Source organism: Sciurus carolinensis, chromosome 14 (genome assembly GCF_902686445.1).
Source record: "Sciurus carolinensis chromosome 14, mSciCar1.2, whole genome shotgun sequence".
Lineage (NCBI taxonomy): Eukaryota > Metazoa > Chordata > Mammalia > Rodentia > Sciuridae > Sciurus > Sciurus carolinensis.
This window is the reverse complement of record NC_062226.1, coordinates 69030665-69050329: the sequence shown is the minus strand read 5'-3', so window position 1 is coordinate 69050329 and position 19665 is coordinate 69030665. Positions and strand designations below refer to the sequence as shown.

Genomic DNA, 19665 nt, shown 5'->3' with positions numbered 1-19665 from the left:
AAAACTGAAATGGATTGAAGGGTATAAGAACTGAAATCGGAAAATTCCTAGAAGAAATCATGGCGGTAAAGCTCTTGGACAGTGGTCTTGGCAATGAATTTTTAGCACAGGCACCAGAAGCAAAATTAAACGAGGATTGCATCAACCTTAAAAGTTCTGCACAGCAAAGGAAACAGTCAACAAAATGAGAACCTATGAAACAGGAGGAAATGTTTGCAGACCATATATCTGATAAGGGGTTAACATCCAAAATATGCTTATACAACTCAATGGTTAAAAAAAAAAAAAAAAAAAAAAAAAAAATCTGATTGAAAAATGGGAAAAAGACCTGAATGGACATTTCTTAAGACATTCAGATGGCCAATAGTATATGAAAAGGTGCTTAAGATCTTTAAGTATCACAGAAATGGAAATAAAAACCACAGAAGTTCTCACTTCACACCTGTTAAGATGACTATTATGAGAAAAAGTGTTGGTGAAGATCTGGAAAAGGGTGTCCCTTGCGTGCTGTTGGTGGGAATGAAGTTGGTACAGTCACTATGGAAACCAGTATGGTTTCTCAAAAAATTAAAAATCGAACTACCGTATGATCCACTAGACCCGCTTCTGAGTATGTATCCAAAGAGAATGAAATTAGTATGTTGAAAATGCACCTCTATGTTCATTGCAGCCTTATTCATAATAGCTCAGATACAGAATCTACTTAAGTGTCCATCAGCCAATAATGGATTTAGGTATGTAATCAAATGGAGTATTTATGGACACATAACAGAAAAACTGCTGTCATGAGGAAAATTAGCGTGTGTACACACACACACAGGAATACTATTCTGTTTAAAAAAAAAAAAAAAACTTTCCGTAGTGGTGGCACACCAATCTGCAGTCCCATCAACAGTGTATGAGTGTACCTTTTCCCCCACATCCTTGCCAACACTTATTATTACTTGTAGTCTTGACAATTGCCATTCTGACTGGAGTGAGACGAAATCTTAGAGGAGTTTTGGGTTGCATTTCTATAATTGCTAGAGATGATGAATATTTGTTTCATATGTTTGTTGATTGATTGCATTTATTTCTTGAAATGTCTATTTAGTTCCTTAGCCCATTTATTGATTGGGTTATTTGTTTTTTTGGTGTTGAGATCAGTGCTTTACCTGAGGTGTGTGCAGTGAGATTTTCTCATATTGTAGGTTCTCTCTTCACATTATTGTTTCCTTTGCTGAGAAGCTTTTTAATTTGAATTCATCCTGTGTATTGACTCTTGATTTTATTTCTTGCACTTTAGGAGTCTTGTTAAGGGAATCAGATCTTAAGTCGACATGATAAAGATTTTTCTTCTGTTAGGCACAGGGTCTCTAGTCTAGTGCCTAAGTCTTGGATCTACTTGGAGTTGATTTTTGTGCAGGGTGAGAGATAAAGGTTTAATTTCGTTTTGTTACATCTGGATTTCCAGTTTTCCCAGTAGCATTTGTTAAATAGGCTATCTTGGTGCAACCACTATGGAAAGCAGTATGGAGATTCCTCAGAAAACTTGGAATGGAACTACCATTTGAGCCAGCTATACCACTCTTCAGTTTATACCCAAAGGGCTTAAAATCAGCATACTACAGTGACACAGCCATGTCAATGTTTATAGCAGCTAAATTCACAATAGCTAAACTATGGAACCAACTTAGAAACCCTTCAACAGATGAATGGATAGATAAAATGTGGCATATATATTCAATGGAATATTCAACCATAAGGAAGAATGAAATTATAGCATTTGCAGGTAAATGGATAGAATTAGAGAATATCATGCTAAGTGAAATAAGCCAATCCCAACATCACTCTCTGATGAGTGGATGGGGGTGGGTAGGAAAGAATGAAGGAACTTTGAACTTGCAGAGGGGAGTGAGGGAAGGGGTGGGGCAGTGGGGATGGTAGAATGAAAGAGACATTATTACCCTATATACATGTATGAGTACACTACTGGTGTGATTCAGCACCATGTACAGCCAGAGGAATGAGAAGTTGTGCTCCATTTGTGTACAGTGTGTCAAAATGCATTCTACTGTCATGTATAAATCATTAGAACAAATTTTTAAAAATGAAAAAAAAAAAAAAAAAGAGATCTTACCATTTGGGACAACATGGATAAACCTGGAGGACATTATATTAACTGAAATACACTAGACACAGAAAGGGAAATATCGTATGATCTCACATGAGGAATGTAAAAATGTCAAAACCACAGAAGCAGAGACTAGAATGGTGAGTGGTATGGACTGGGGCATGGGAGAAATGGGAAGGAGTCAAAGAATGCCAACTTGCAGTGATAAGAGGAATACATTCTGAAGATCTACTGTAGGGAGGTGACTATGGTTACAAGAGAGTGGATCTCAGTGTCCTTACCCCCACTCCCTAGGACAGGTATGCTCACACACAGGGAAATTGGTGATAGATATGTTAATTTGATGGGTGTAACCTGTATATTATATCTCAGATCATCATGCACATCTTGAATTATTCAACTTATATGTGTCCCTTATACCTCAATCAGATTGGGGGGCAAACATTAAAAATATTAAAGCTGCATTACAAAACAGTGACAGCAAACCAATATTTCCTTTAAAACTGTGACTCCCCCTCCCCTGATGAAAAGCCTCCTTACCAGACCACCAATGAAAGCCCATCTCTGAGTGAGGTCAAGGTGTTTTCAGTGAGACAGGTTTCACTTTAAAGCAGAAATCTTTTAGGGTTTTACTTTATGTCCTTGAGCAATCTTTTTCATGTTTTTTTGTTCCTTAATATCTAAATTATAAAATGGCAATGGAACCCACCATGAAACTCTGTGAGGCCTCTGTGATTCTTCTCCGGGTGTGTGGCACTCTGGATCATGGGTGTCCAGAGCAAATCCCGCATGCCCATAGCAACTGTCGTGTGCAGTGATTTCCTGCAGATTAGCCCAAAGAGCCAGACTTCCTCGTGGAGGAAAACTGCTAGTGTCATGAGAATTATTTGATGAAGCATATTTTTTAGTACATTTACCTAATTCCTTATCAAGTTAGGTCCCCAGATAAGAACTGCTGGCTAACAGCCTGACTGAGGTGGAACAAACCTTTTTCTTTTTCCAAGTTCCCAGAAATATCATTTATGTCTGGGCAAACCATGTTTTTGTTTTTCTTTTCCCATTTAATCCACAGGAAACTTGTGGGTTGGGTCTTCTGATAGTTATCGGTTGTTAAAAGTTGTGCATTTCTACACATCCTCTTCTGCAAAGAATGTCTGGAAAAGACTGGAACTTGAAGTCACTTTTTTAGAATCTGCCTTTGAAATTAGTGTCTTGAGCAGGTTTCTTTCTGCCTTGCCATGTTTTACTAAAACAACTCCATAGAATAGATTTACTCGAGTGTTTGGGATAAAACAAATGGAAAGAAGTTTTAAGCCTTCTCAGGCAAAAATGGACCTGAGCTTTGAGATGATCAGTCCCAGAGTGTGTTGGCTTAGGGGTCATGCTGGGTCTCTGGCAAGTGGGCCCTCTTTATAGATGGCTCCTGTCTCCCACCACTGGGCTCATTCTCCAGGCTTAACTACTTCCCACCATCCCAAATGATCATTGTTTCAGAAACTTCCTTGCATTCCATTCACTCTCTGGACCCCCCTTCTAATTTCTTACGTGCCAGGTGTATGGGTTTCTCTGTCTCTTCTCTTTCCAGCTGATTCCTTGTGCTGTTCTGTATTGCTTTTGTCTTTCCTTCCTTATTTGGTAGCATTCCTTATTCCCAGTCAACAAGGGGGACAGGCAACAGAGAAGGAACAGCTGAAAACACTGCTCCTTAAACACTTTTGTGCTTAGATATCTGGAATCCTGAAGTGTGTGATAGACACTGTATCGTAGATCTTCTAGTGACCTTCCTGTCCTGCCCTTTATTTCATAGTCAGGTCCACCCAGAGGCCGGTTATAGAGAGGGCAGAACCTACAGGAACCCCAGTCTCCATTCTCTCCCCTTCTTCTCTCTAAACAGCAAGGCTCCCTTTGGTGTGCCCAGGGGCACTTAAGGGCTTCCACACTCCACCTTATCTTCTCTTTCCTAGCTACATTCTTAATCCAAGCCCTATGTGCCTTGGGAAGGCTCTCCTTTCCACTTCTATCTCTGTTAATATGCCAAGATATTCTGGGAGGCCTAGACACTGGCCTTTTCTCCCAGAGGTGATGTGTGCTGTGGCCGAGAGTCTCTTGTCAGCAATGAACAGTATTCTGGGTTTGAAGCTGCCCGTCCTCTCTCCTGATTGCTCCTATTCTAAAGTTGTCTCTTGGAGTCTAACTTCAGTGGTGCAAACATGTCACTGGTGTTTGGTTTTGTTGGGATTTCCAGGGAGGCCATGGATAGGTGTGTGAGAGCTGTGCACTGGTTTAAGCACAAATACATCCTGTTCTGCAATAATGGGTCTGTTTTTCTCCCCTATTTTCAGCAACCGTGGTAACCAGTCCTTAGGAATTTGGGGCCAAATAGGACTGGGGCCAAATGTTGGCAGAATTTATTTAGTTACTTAATAAAGACTTACTAAGGAGTTGATTTATGTATAGTCTTCTGCTAAACAAAAATTAAGGAAAAAATCAGAACAATCTGGTTCAAGGATTATTCAGAATATTTATGTTAAAAGTAATCATAATTTTATCGGCTCAGTGCTTTTATAGTATGGGAAGTACTTATACAGTCGCTTGTTTTATTTCCTTAGTAATCTCAGAGAATGTATTTTGTCATTATACTGAGGAGGAATGGAAACAGAGTGCTTCTCTCCTGACTTGTAAAATCAGAGGACAGAGCTATAGGCGGGCTCCCTGGCCTGCTCCTGGCTTCCAAGTCCTCCGTCACTCTCTCCCAGGTTCATTTGTTCCCTTCCGTAGTTCTTCGCCTTTTTGAATCCCTTTCTGCTTTTTGGACTTTGCTTTCCATCTTGACCTCTTCCCAATTTTGATATTCTCGACTCCAGACCCTGAGAAAACTCCCATGAGGAGCCTCGCGGTGGATGAGAGTTTCTTTCTTTCTGCTCCCAGATGCGTATATTTTTATGTATCTAAAACCAGGAAGCATCCTGTGGTCCTCCTGGAAGTCCATTCTTCCGACGTTTGCCTCTGCTGGTCTCCTGGAGTTCTGCGAGACTGGCACCTGCCGGTCAATGCCACCTGAGGGCGTGTGGACCACACTGGTGGTATGGATTCAGCATGGGTCAGGTATCCAGGACCATGCCCCGCTCTCTCATCCAGTTCCCAGGTTGAAACATGTGGTCCCTTGTCATTCCTACTCACATGATGGGTTGATTCGTTGTGACCTTTTGGTGCCCCAGCTTCATGTGGGGCCACCCTGTTCAGCTCCCCACCTTGGAAGTTTTTGCTTTCTTAGTGGCACATAAAATAACATGCATCTTATGGTTGGCGACTTCTCAGATTTTATGAGATGTGGTGTCATGATCGTTGCCCCTGACTGCTCATGGGGTCTCCTGGCTGGCATACGTTTTGGCTATAGGGGATCGGGCAGGTATTCCTGAGACTGTCATCTGCTAAGACAAAAGCCAGAATGGATCCATACTCACTTGCCCTTCCCCTAGCCTCTGTGGTAGCTTCCTAGCTTAATTTCTTGCTGGTTGCACACATGCGACAAATACAATGTTAATAAATATTTCTACATGTAATGGAGAAACAAGCCATAAAAATAGTCATTTGCCATCTGCTCAGATGAGTAACCAGGAAAAACGATGACATTTTCAGAGTCAGTAACTTAACTATTCTCATACCTCCTGCTAAGGTACATCTATACAAACAAATTGTAAATATCCAAGCACATGTCCTGAGAGAAGGACATTGGTTTCTGAGGCAATTATGAATAACAAATGGAACCTAATTCTCTTCTCCCCTTGAAGACCCCAAGTAGCTCAGTTACATAGCTTCACAGTTGTAGTCTTTAAAGGAAATGTGTTGGAGATAATAATTTTTCCTATGCCCATGTAAAAAGAACCAGTATAACAAAAGGGAGAAAAGTGGGCAGGCGGACTCCCCAGTCAGGGACTCGGGGAGAGGAAAACGTTTTATACAGCTGGCAATAATAACGTATTGGCTGAGCATCTTTTATGTGTCAGGCACTTTACTAGGCACTTTGCATATATTAGCTCCTCTGTCAGTTAAATCTGAGTGCTCATTTTAAGAACAAAGGGTAAGAATGAAAGACTCCCTTCAGGTAGATGAGGAGAGGCTACAGGAAGTTTAGTCAAAATCTGTTGAAGATTAACAAAGGCAAAGTGAGGGTATTACTGGTTGGTAAGAAGGAGAACTCTGTTGGTAGAAGCCATTTTAGGAATAATAGGTATCTTTTATTCTTTCTGTTTGGTGTTAATGTTTGGAAAGAGTGTGAATTTATAAGTATTAAATATACAGTACAGTCTGTACCCAGCAAATAGAATTATCTATACAATTTTTAGGACCCACAAAGAACTGAAATGCTGTGAAGACTCATTAGCACTCCAGGATTGTGGCGCTTCTCCCCTAGGCAGCCTTAGCCAGAGAGTTTTATGATCCCTATCATATTCCACCTCAAGAAGCAAGATGACTTCTTCTGAGGACCACCAGCTCTATACCCTTGGATCCCATCTGTATTTCCAGGCCAGACCTCCCTCCTTAGTCCTATTCTACACCCCAGCTTAGAATACCCTCCTTCTCTAGGTAAGTTATTCTCCTCATTTTCATCCAGAGCAGTAATTTCTGAAACATAACCAAATCCCATACTTCTGAGCCCCAGTGTCTCTCCCATTGCTTTCAAAAAGAAATGCGAGCCAGCCTTAGTGGCACACGCCTGTAATCCCAGCAGCGCCTGTAATCCCAGCAGCTCGGGAGTCTGAGGCAGGAGGATCTGAAGTTCAAAGCCAGCCTCAGCAACAGGGAGGCTCTAAGCAACTGAGTGAGACCCTGTCTCTAAATAAAATGCAAAACAGGGCTGGGAATGTGGCTCAGTGGCTGAGTGCCACTGCTGAGTTCAATTCCTGGTACAAAAAAAAAAAAAGAAAAGAAAAAAGAAAAAATGCAAACTCAGCTGGGCATGGAAAGCCCTTAGTCATCTAAGCCTTGCATGTTTAATTTCCCACAGCTCTGCCGTACACACCCTATCCTGTGGTCTCTGCATCTGCTCCTATCCCCTTTGAAGACTGTGCTTCTTCCTCTCCAGGGCCAACTTACTCATGTTTAAGATTCACTTCAGGGATGATGTCCTCTCGTGACCTTTCCCACACCCCAGTTTATCTACTGCAGCTCTGAGCTCACACCAACAGGGCAACTACCTAATGCATAGTGAAATCACCTCATCCTAACTTCCTTTGCATAGCTCTGCATGCCAGGACTACAGAGGCCATGGCATCAACCCCTGTCTCCCTAGGGTGAGCACCATGCCTACCTCTTAACAGTCATTTATGAGTTTACATACGAAAGAAGTAACATTTAACCCTCAATGTAAGTGTGAATAGGTATTGGTCAAGCCTAGAAAGTAACAGTGAAGTGATGACGTCAGAATTCCTATTTCTACTTAACTTCAGGTTTTGGCAGCCAGTTTTTCCAGGCTTTCCTGGTCAAATATACTCCTGAAATCCCATGCTTCTAGATTTTGATCTTTGGATGATACATCCGGGGCATGTAATTATTTGTCTTCATAATTAGGTTTACCTTGGGGCTCTAAGAGAAGAGGTTAAAAGAATCAATGGTTTAGTAATTGTACTGTTAAAAGGAAAGTTGAATGGAAACTATTTTAAAAACTGGTTAGAAAGGATAATTATTGGGAGCATAGAGAAGATAATTACTTATTACATTAACTGATACAGATGGAGGTTTCATGCAAAATAAGGCAGCCTGTACTTTTTTTTTTTTTTTTTCCACTTCTTTCATAAGCAGTTTTAGCAACCTTCAGGGAACAAGCAAGGCCTTCCTTTTGGATGGGGCTTTCAAAACTAACTCTGCAACTGCAACTTTGCCTCTCTGAGTAGGGAGGAGGCACATTTCCATTCCAGTGAACTACTCTGAGGATTTCTAATTGATTGTCACTAGGAGAGTGTCTTATTCCAGCACAATAGAAGAGTGGGGTTTTAGTAAAGCAAAAAAGCAGAGGCAGTGCAGTTGTTTCCCTCCACATCTTATGTCCTATACCATTTTGTACCCGTTCTTGACATTTTTTTTCCGCACTTATTTTTAGTGTCCCATGAGAAGATCGTGGAATAAAACCTTTGATGGATTACTGCTAAATAACCTTTTTTTTTTTTTTTCAATCCAGGTAGACAACAGTGCCAATCCTTTTCACAAGACTCCCACTTAATAAAGTCTCTGACATAGAACAAAATCCAGATTTCTGAATCTGGCCTTCAGGTCCTCAGAAATCTTCTGACTAATCTTCCTAGTCTTACCGTTTGGATATATTTTAGATGCAAACAAAATCACCAGAAAACCTTGGACCCAATTGCCTTACACAGTAAGGAAAATTTATTTTTTCATAACTTTAGAGATCAGCTTTTGAGGTTAAATGTTAAAGTGGTTAGTTCAAAGGTCAATTGATTCACCAGAGGCCCAGGTTCTTACTGCGCCCCACTCTGCTGCCTTCCATGTGTTGATACGTCCTCAGGCTGGCTCTTGCGTAGAGGCACAGTGCATGCAGATTACCAAGCATGGCCCACAGAGGAGGCATCCTGTGTCTCTCTCAGGAGTCACGAAATGTTCCCCAGAAGCACCTCAGAGAATGCCTCTTTACGGCTCATTGACCAGAATTGAGTCACATGTCCTTTCCTAAACCAGTCACTGGCCAGGGGAGTAGGTTACCAGGGTAGCCAATATGGAGGGACTTCAGGGCCTCTTTATATGTTCCTCCTCTTACCCCACCCTAGCCACTTTGGCCTCATCATGGCAACCCTACATGGCCTTGTGCCTGGCTATCACTATACCTCCTTTCTAACTCTCCTGATCCTGGGCACCCCCAAATCTTAAAGTTCCTTTGCTCCATGGAGCTTCCCTTGCCCACTCCTGTTCTTCCTTGGCATGAAGGTCATGGCTCTGCAGTTGTATGGTAGGATGTTTCAGGGCATGTCTGCGTCTCTGTGTTCTGTAGCTTACTTTTCAGAGAACCATAAACCCTGACTTTATTTGCGAAAACCCTTCCTCCAAAGTGCTCTTCAGACTAATGTAACCCACAGAAGGAAATGTTCTTACATCCTGTTCACAATAAATCCCCTTGAGACTAGGCTAGGACTTAAAATAAGGATCCCTTTCCATTATTAGAATACTAAGAATTCTATATTAATGGAGTAAGAAAAAAAGTAAATGTGACATTTACAATTTGTTAGTGTTCTTTTTTCATTCACCCACATTCCTTTTTATCCCTTTATAAAAATTTATGAACTTGGGCTGGGATTGTGACTCCATGGTAGAGCACTTGCGGAGCACGGGTGAGGCACTGGGTTCAATCTTCAGCACCATATAAAAATGTATAAAAAAAAAAACATGAACTCAACTTCTGTACAGGACATATAGGCTTTAGATTTTACTTCATTTTTTTTTCTGATATTTTAAGATAAGTTGTTATATGTCAGAATTATTAGGGAGTTTTTAAAAAATACGTTGATGCAAGCATTATTTTGAGACTGTCACTTGGTCTCAGGGAGGCCTCAGTCTATTTTTGTGTGTGTGTTTTGGTTTTTTGTTTCACAGTTTTCTTTTTTATTTTGGTGGTACTGGTGCTTAAACCCTGGGCCTCACACATGCCAGGCAAGCACTTTACCACTGAGCCACATCCCCAAGACCCAGTCTGTTGTCTTCAAAGTTCCCCAGCCATTCCAGTGGACAGCCAGGTGGAGGATTGGGCTCCTAGATCTCCATGGGCAAAACCCTTCTTGTGCAGAATCTTCAAAATAATTTCACACTTGTCAGGATATGTGTCTAATCTGTTGCCATATGGTACTGTTTCTCATTAGTACATTTGATCATGCAAGATATGTATGATTTCTTGTTAGTTTAGTGATTAAGTGTCCATCTTCCCTTTTCCCTACCTAGCTGTAAACAGTGCCTCATTTCTCATTTCTCCACAGCACTAAGGAGGCCCCAACTGTCCCTGTCAGCAGGGCAGTTACTGCCTGGACCCTAAACGTCACTTGTCATTGTGAACCCTACTAGGCGTGCTACTTGGAACACCCTTAACTTTCTTTCAGGTTTCTTCCTCGTCGCCTGTACCACCCTGCTTCAGAGATCATTTAACCTCCTCTGATTCACTATTCAGACCTTTGCACCTTCAGGAATATTTTATCTAGTGCTTCATTTTGTTTATCTCTGTCCCCTGCCCCTTTGACGATTTCAACTGTATTCCACTTCTCTAGCAACTCCTCCATTTCATCTGTGTCAGGAAAATATTTGAGTTCACTGGAAGAGTTGTCCTCCTTTCAATTCTGTTCTTTCTCAAGTTTGTGAGACTAGGTCTTCTGTTTGCTTCAGACCCAACCAGATACACTCATTGTCTGTTCCCAGTAACGAAGTGAAAGCTTTTGTGTGAGCATTTGTTGAATGTTCATTGTTTTCTCTGGCCTTTCATCATCTGTGGCAGTACTTGTTTAGTAACTGGAGGGTAGGGCAGTACTTACATAGCTCATTTTGCATGGCTCAGCATTCGTTTGGTTTTGACTGATGATGACTGTATCCTGGAGTTGTAAGTTGTTCTTTGCAGCATGTGTTCTTACACTTCAGCATTTTCCAGGGTCACTGATGTTCTCATTTAAATGGATTGCTAGGTCCTACCCTCAAAGATCTACATAGCACATCTGAGCTGAGGCCTGGGGATGTGTGTTAAGAAGTTCTCTGGTCATGATAATGCCTGGGGACCAGTCTTGGAGAAGCACAGTCCTATTAAATCAAGAAACAACCAAGAAATGAGTGCATGTTTTGCAAGTTAAGCATTTATTGGTAATATGCTTAGAATTGTTTTAAATAGATATTTTTCAGATACCTAATAGTAGGTACTCAGAGCATTTCGTGTGAGACCCTCCATTATATTGTAGATTTTAAAAGGAACTCTTAAATTGGGGCAGGTGGGAAATTACCTTAAGCATAAAGAAAGTTGTAATTCTTCAAGTCCAGAAAGCAGCTCCTGGATTGAGTCAGTGACGCATTGCTATCAGAGACCCAGCTTCTTATTGTCATTTCATGCTGCCATCTACTATTATATTTGCGTGTCCTCAGACTGGCTCTTCATGGTAGCAAAATGGCTGCAAAATTGCCAAGCATGATATCCAGGGACATGCTACTCACTATTCTAGCTTATGTTGTTTCAGTAACTATTGGGGATATTGAAGTGGAAGATCCAGCAATTCTTATAAAAAGATAATCATTAAGATATGAGCAAAGCAGTCATTGAGGGACAAGTTGACTTAGCTATGTACACTCCATGATTAGTAGTAGATTAAGACATGGCTCATCCAAGAAGTGTACTATTGTGGTTCTTTCTCCACCCACTCCATAATTATTGAAGCTTTGCCTCAGTTTCTCAAACATCTTAATACACATTCAAGGGTATACATAGAATCGTCCTGTTCCAAGGATTCTGTTGGCAGGCCAGTAACGTGAAGATGGGTGCCAGTCCCCTCTCACTGTCTGAAATTCTGTGGTGCCTGTCACTGTCTGAAATTCTGTAGTCAGTCCATCATGATAACATGACACTGCAGATGGTCTCGCCACCTGAGTCAGAAGCTAATTGCTAACAGGACTCAACCCAGTGGAAGTAGTCAGCGAGTTTGCTGACTTGGGTGTTCCTGCTCCTACTGTGTGTCTGTCCTGTTGGCCTGAAGTCTGCCTTGAACTTCTTAACCACTTCTGCTTTCTCCTCTTTTACACCTTTCCTAAGGTTTTGCTCGCTTGGTTATCATCTTGCCTTTCAAGATCTGTATAGCTTCTCCCTCTCTGCTATGTCAGGGATATTCTATTTTTATTCAAGAAAAGCACATAAATAGTCTCTGATAAATCTTTGTTCCTTAAGCATTGGGGCTAAAATGGCATTGTTGGCACCAGTTCTGTGGAGTGTCCCAATGTATTTTGTCAGTTAGAGGTAGAATATTTGGGAAAGAGTGGGTTGGTTCTTTATTCCCAGTTTCTGGGCAAACTGAGTTATCCATTATTTTGAGGTAGGTGGACTTTGTTGTCTTCCATGAACTTGTTAAATTTGACTTATGTTGAAGAACCACTTGGTTCCTCATAACTCTCTTCTGTGGATTCCTCTGATCCTCAAATCATAATCAATATTGAAATTTCCTCCTCTGACTTATCCAGAGTGATCTCTCTGCCATTGACTGTCATAGTGTTATTGCCAGGAACAGACAGAGGGAGATCAACAAGGTTCACAAGCTAGAAGCACTTAAGTCCCCTTATCCTAAATCTCTGCAAATGGATTTGACTATTAGTTTTTGTGTATTTTAATACATTCACCTAAAGGAGGCTAGTTCTTTAAAAACTAAATGAAAGGCATAATATGTAAGAAGACTACATCTCAATGTAAGTCTTATATGCCTATAGGAACCCCATAAAAACACTCTTAAAACATACTTTTTCCCACAAATCTGGTCAACAAGTTTCTTTAAAACTGTCGTTTTACTTAGGATCAAATTCCACACTATTTCCCTTAAATATACGCCTTCCCTTTAATTTCCTTCCTTTCATTGGCAATAATCTGTGTGTCAAGAGCCCACCTTCTCCCACATGCAGATTTGATCTTGCCTAATTTCCTGAGCAGTGCCACCCCCTTCTGCCTTCTTATGAGACTCGGACTGTAAGCAAGCTTCCTTAACCTGAGCTGCTGTAACGATACCATTGAAGGGTAATCGATGAACTAAGTTGCTCAGAGACTGGGAAGTACCAGAACAAGGCACTAAGAGATTCAGTGTCCCGTGAGGCTTTTTCCTTGTGGATGGTGCCCTCTGTGTCCTTGTATGGTGGAAGGAGAGATGGGCCAACATGCTCCCTCAAGCTCTTGCCCAAGGGCACTGGTCCCCTCGTGAACTGATCACACCCAAAGACCCTGGTTCTTGGTACCATCACACTGGGGATTAAGTTTTGACATATGAATGAAGAGAAATGGAATAGGGGTGGGGAGAGACCAATAGGCAGATCTGAGTGGTTTTGTTTTGTTTGTAGATGGACACAGTACCTTTATTTTATTTATTTACTTTTATGTGGTGCTAATGATCGAACCCAGTGCCTCACACATGCTAGACAAGCGCTCTACCACTGAGCCACAGCACTAGCCCCTGAGCAGTCTTCAGATCGCATTGTGCACAACCTCCTTTTCGGATAGCTCCAGATCTGAGTGAGAGACCCAAGAGCCCTCCTCCCAGCCCTTTATCTTTAGGAAATTGAAGACTTCTGGACTGCCCAGCCTTGGCCTACCTCTTCAGGCAGGGGAAACTCCTTGTTTGGAGGGGAGGGGCCACACATCAGGTTTTAAAATATCTGCCTGTGATACATGAAATTATAAAAGGAAGTGTTAAATTTTGATGTCAGTTTTCAACAGATGTTGACCACAGCCTTTTTGTAACACAAACTGACTTTCCATTTACCACCAATGTTATTTCAAGCCGGAGAAATGTAGTCCTGTGTTTGGAAGAGCCCTGTGATGGTGAGAAATTCAGCTGTAAGAGACAAGGATCCCTGTGGAAGTGATAATTAATGCAATTAGATGTGTACAGTATGTTTAGAGGTAGTCTGGGCAGGTATGCCTTTGCCGTCTTTATCAGATAAACAAATGAAAGTCTTTCACCTAATGTTTGTTTCCTCCATTAGAATCCTCCTCGTTAGAGGTTTGCTGTGTGGTCATCAGAAGCCAAGTCAAGCATCCACCTTGGTAGCCCTCCCTCCTTCCTAGTGTCCTGTATAGCCTTCCCAAGATGTGGTTTGTTTTTTTTAAATGGCTAATAAGACCATCTCCACCACCATCGACAACAAGTAAATGGAACTGCTTGCAAAGTCCAGGATATTCTCTTAAGCTTTGGGATTCCAAGGAATTTCGAGGCAAAGGCCCTGTACTGAAGAATCGGAGGCCTCCTGAAGTTTTGACCACAGGGAGGCTCGGCTGGGCCTTGATTGTTGAAGGGAGGCCCAGTGATGCTTTCTCTGCCTCTCCTACATCTTGTTCTCTTACCTTTTCTTCTAATACCTTTACATCACGCCTTAACCTTCTGCCAACTCACCCTGTTCTTAATGATCAAAGCTATTCAGATATTTTTTTTTTAAATAACAGTTTTATTGAAATATAATTCACAAAGCATGCTGTTTATCCAGTGTACAATTCAGCGGTGGTTAGTAAATTCACAGAATGATGCAAAGGCATCACATACATTTTCATTGCTCCCAAAGGAAAACCCCTCCTCACCATTTCCTCCCACCATCCCATCCCTCTCAGTCCTGGGCAACCATTAATCTACTTTCTGCCACCACAAGTATACTTTGTTTTTATTGGGGACTGGATACTATAATCTGGAAGGTTGAACTTGGATGAGCTGTTAGCTTGGATCTCTCAGTGGATTCAGCCACTACTTTTTATGCAGCAGTTACTGGATTTTTACCTCTCTCCTCACTGTGCCTCTCAGCTTCTTACCTCTGTAGCATAACAGTGTGAAAGGCCCTGGAACAAACAGGTCCACAGAAACCCTGACGGTTAAGTCACAGTGTTTGTTACAAAGATAGTGGAGTAGTCATTTATGTACATAGGAAATCTCACCATCATGTACGTTCATAAGACTGGGGTCCTAATTAGAATGAGATATATTCCATGCTTGTATAATTATATCAAAATGGATTCCACTGTCATGTAGAACTAAAAAGAAACAATTTTAAAAAAATAGTGGAAGGGAACAACCTTTCTCTTTGAGGGTCACGTACAGAACCATTTACTTGTCCTCCCAAACCTTAAAAAATAGATGTGGGGGTTGGGGAGATAGCTCAGTTGGTAGAGTGCTTGCCTTGCAAACCTGAGGCCCTGGGTTCAATACCCAGCACAGCCAAAAAAAGGAAAAAAAAAAAAAGATGCTGTTTTCACAGTAGCTTCTCTAAATTGATTTGTACTTGAACAAATAAAAAACTGGAAAGATGAGAGGGGATCTTAGCTGGCAAGACTGGTTTTAAACAAGTATTTGATTTTGCTACTCAGAGTACTTTTGCACATTTCCTGTCCAAAATTCTTGATGGTTGGACACATTCAGTCACCAGAACTGAGAGATGGTCGCATTTCTCTGCATTGCCAACCAATAGAGTTCTCCTTCTTTGTGGAGAAAAATTTAAGCCAGACAAGAACTTTTTATTTTTTTAGTTGTATACAGACACAGTACCTTTACTTTATTTTTATGTGGTGCTGAGGATCTAACCCAGTGCCTCCCATATATGAGGCAAGTGCTCTGCCACTGAGCTACAACCCCATCCGCTAGACAAGAACTTTTGTGCCTGCTAGTCCTTATTTGAAATGTCCTTAAATTTCTAGAGGTAAATTAATTTCTTTGTCCTTCATGGTAAATAGGTGCCTGTCCCTTTTTTTCACAACTCCATCAGTGACCTTTGACTGTGGATGGAAGGAAGTTGGTGCCTCCTTTTGGTATTTTGAGAGTTTTATTTTTGTTCCTTTCCTTGGCAGTCTGCCTTTCCCCTCTGCAAAGCCATGGTTGAAGTGATGGTGTGGGTAAGTATCCTTGGTGGTACCAAAGATTTTTTTTTTTTTTAATGTGTGTGTTTGTGACTGAGTAAATTTATTGGTTTTTTTTTTTTTTTGCTACTTTACAGTTTTACATTAGGTTTGTTGGAATCTTTTTGTGAACAAAACAGAGTAAACCCTATTTGGAAACATAAAATAGCCCAGGCAAGGTCACTTTTAAGCGCCTGGTTAGATCACAATTTGAACAGATCTTATGCTTTAAAACAAAAGTTAAATTTTATTACATATCAACAAATGATAGTTGTATGCATTTTAAGATGAACGTTTTGAACCAAGAATATGCTGAGAGGGGGTGGGAATGGCATTTCTCTATCTCCTCCATCTTCCTTTGAAATACCATACAGATTTTTTTTTTTTTTTTTGGTATGTGTGTATCTGCATTTTCTGATGAAAAGGTCCAGAACTTCCACAAGCTTTTCAGAACCACTGCTTTCAAATTATCTTGAAGTGTATCTTACAATACTTGTTGTTTGAAGCTCTACTTTCTACTATTTAAAAACAACTTTCAGTTTTAACTCTTTAAATGTTTCTTTTGCAGAATAAGATACTTTTTTGTGATACAATTTTGTTTAATTTATGGCCTCTTCAAAATATTGGCACAAACTTGGAGGGGCCTTCTCCCATGAGAATTTGGTTTAAAAGCAAAGAATTTTTAACATGAATGATCTAGACTCTTCTTTGGTTCATTTCGCATGTATGTGAGAAAGGCACATTCTCCTGTGGGTGTGTCATTACTTGGAGACATGTCGATTATCAGGGTTGCTCTGGTTATTCTACCTGTGGTGTCTGTGGTAATGCCATTCCTTTCCCCCTATGTAACAGAGGGACCTGAAATAGACTTGACCGTGGCATTTCTTGTCCGAAGAGCCTGTATTATCTTCTGGGAAAGCAGTTAAACAAAGCACAGATTTTTAAATCAATGTGGTCACTAAGATTTTGATCAAGAAAAGTACCTATGACTTGGGATCATGTTCAGTTCCTTTGAAAACAATCATCAATTTCTATTAATGTTGGTAGGTTAAAAAAAAAATTGAGTTCTACTCTGAAATATTTAAAGTTCGTAAATTAGAACTTAGGTTAATAACCAGTGAAGTAAGATGTAAAGTCAGATGCGGGTGACCAGATAGAAGTCAGACCAAAAGCGACTGAACGAGGCTTTATAGGGTTTTGGCTCCTGGGCAAGATTCATCAGACCTCCAGGGTGAAGGCCAGGGTAGAGGGCTGGGGAATCCTCCCGTGGCTCTGGCTGGCCCGGGGCCTTTATAGTCTGGAATGAGCTGGGGTTCCCGCTGAGTGACAAGTGGGTGTGAGGGACCATTAGGGTTCATCTGCTGGGGTTTGATTGGTTGTTCTTTGGCGCAAGCGTGCTGCCTGATGCCCCACCCCATACAGCTGCTCAGATCTCCCTAACATAAGAGAATTTATATTTTTAATAAATGAAATCTCTAATGTTTAAAAAATTAATATACATGCATTGATCTGTACAATGAAAACAAGGTAAATGGTTCAGAAATTGTTTCTATCATTTGATGCCAAAATTAAAAGATTTATTTCAACAAACATTTATGCTTACATGTGTGGCCCATGGGTCTAGGCTGTGTTCAGGAATCGTGGGAGGTCTGAGCCCCACACAGTTCAGCCAGAGCAGACACCTGTGGAGGTTACTGCACCACACTTAGTTTTCTATGAGTTTTTCCAAGTTCTTTAGGATACCCGTTGACAGTCATGAAGACCTTTGGAGAATATGGTTATCACCAGGCACAAGGAGATAGAAGGGAAAAAAATACTTAAAAACAGATGATATTTCTCCATCAGGAATAAGTTCTTCTGGATAGTCAACCTTTCCCTTTGGCACAAGGTTTGGCCCTTGAATTATATCTTCTCTATTCCTCTTACTTTAATTTTGTTTTGAAAACTTTCTGGAACTGATTGGGTTCTTAGATTTTCCTAAACAATATATATTGAATATGATCTGATCTCTTAGTGCACTGGGTCCATCACTCTTGGTGATGAGCATGGAATTGTGCTGTAATAAGTATCTCAAGGAACTGTACAGTTTACAGAGCTCTTTGCCCCAACAGTTCCTTTAAACATTTTTAAAATCAGTTCCCTTTTTTCAGCAATTTGCCTCTGAGATGCCGTGCCTTTCTGAAGCCATGGCCTTATAATCTGACCAAGGCTAGTAGGGGTGGAAGAACATGACCAAAGTTAATAGAACTGTATATAAACTGGCCGTGGCTGTAGATTTCTGTGTAAGTTAAACTCTTAGATATTGTATTTTGTTAATTGATTTATTTTCTCTTCTCATTAGTGTTCTAGATACCACCACTAGATAGCTAAGTTCTGGGTAAGATAGGTCATTATTATATAGTGATGTCTTATAGTATTTCTGGACATTATGCTGTATTGTGTTTTATTTGACATGAGAAGTAAACAATAAGCAAACTTAAATTTAAGATTCTATCACTTTATGCCTCTTTGGTTTCTTTCTCGGCTTTCTCATGAAATGTAAACAAGCCATCATAGGTATCTTTGGCGTTGGTTGGATCCCAAACTAGTGAAAAGCATAAAAAACAAGTAGTTTTGTAGTAGTGTCCATACTCTTTCATTTAAATATGTGTGTGTGTATATATATATATATTTAATCCCATCTCTCTCTTAAAAAAAAAATCATTCTAGTTTGCTCTATGGGAGTGGCGTTGAGGAGAGACCTCTTAATAGAGTTGTGTGCATCTACAGTGTCAGATGAGGGGAGGCACTGAGAGAACCATGGTTCTCACTACAACCCCATGAGGTGTGCCAAACTATTTTTCACTTATTGACTCAGCACAGCAAATACAATTTTATCCCCAGCACTACCACTACCACCATTCAAAAAAAAAAAACCAGATTCTAATGTACTGAACAACCCTAGTTCTTGTTCTGGCCCATACTTCTATATAGCAGAGATATGAAATATTAACCCCAATCTGAGAAGAGAAGATCTCTTGAGTTGATAGTTTAGGGAAAGTTTTTCATAGAGATGTGGAAGTCCAAAGAAATCATAAAGAAAATGAAAGGATCTAGATGATCCAGGGCTTAAAATGCTCTTTTTCTTTTTCTTTCTTTTTTTTTTTAATTTGAAATATACATTTTTAGTTGTAGATGGACATTATGCCTTTATTTATTTGTATGTGGTACTGAGAGTTGAACTCAGTGCCTCACACATGTTCAGTAAGCACTCTACCACTGAACTACAACTCCAGCGCCATAACCCTTTACTTTCTTATGCATCTTACTGGCAGCTAATCTACAATTCAAGACCACCTTTCTGGGTGCTCTTATAGCTTAAAGCTATATTAACTACAGAGTAGTAAATTCTTTTCTTTTATCTTTCTGTAATAGGATCATCTCAATATTTTTAAATGGAGATATATATAAAATCAAGATTTGCCTTCTCTGGATCATAAAGCAAGACAAATAGAAATGTGGCAATTCCTTTTTTTTTTTTTTTTTTTTTTTTTTCTGGACTATGTCCATTCATTCAAAATACAATTGTACTTAAAAATCGTACAGCCCAGGGGTGAAGAACAATGCAGTAGGATCAAAAGTACAGTGGAAAGAAGTGCTGTGTCTCAGTCACATGCCAAGTGGAGTGACCTCACTTCTGAGTTTCAGTTCTTTATCTGTTTCAGGGAAAAGAATCTCTCAAAGCTATGTTGAAGCTTCACCAAGGTGATGCATGTGAAAACATCATAAAAAATTGTAAAGCTAAAGATGTGTCTCTTGTCATGTTTGGTTTAAAACAGAAGCTGGGGGGACATATCCTGACATCATGTGGTTAATTCAGGAAACTGGTTAAGGTGGGGAAACAGTGCACCTGTGGAATGCAGTTATGAGGAGAGAGAGAGCTTGCATTCACAGGAGCCTCTCATTCCAGAAA

General features: G+C 40.5%; 1 protein-coding gene across 3 annotated transcripts in view; it reads left to right on the top strand.

The window, feature by feature from the left end:
• The window catches only part of Kank1 (KN motif and ankyrin repeat domains 1), a 203974-nt gene that overhangs the window by 103535 nt on the left and 80774 nt on the right, over window positions 1–19665 (top strand). The window contains exon 1 of one of the 3 annotated variants that reach the window (XM_047523890.1): window positions 15666–15710. The exons of the other annotated variants lie outside the window; for them this stretch is intronic. The gene's annotated coding sequence lies outside the window, so the exon portion shown is untranslated. Of the gene's footprint in view, window positions 1–15665; window positions 15711–19665 lie in introns of those variants that run through there. 3 annotated transcript variants of the gene reach the window in all.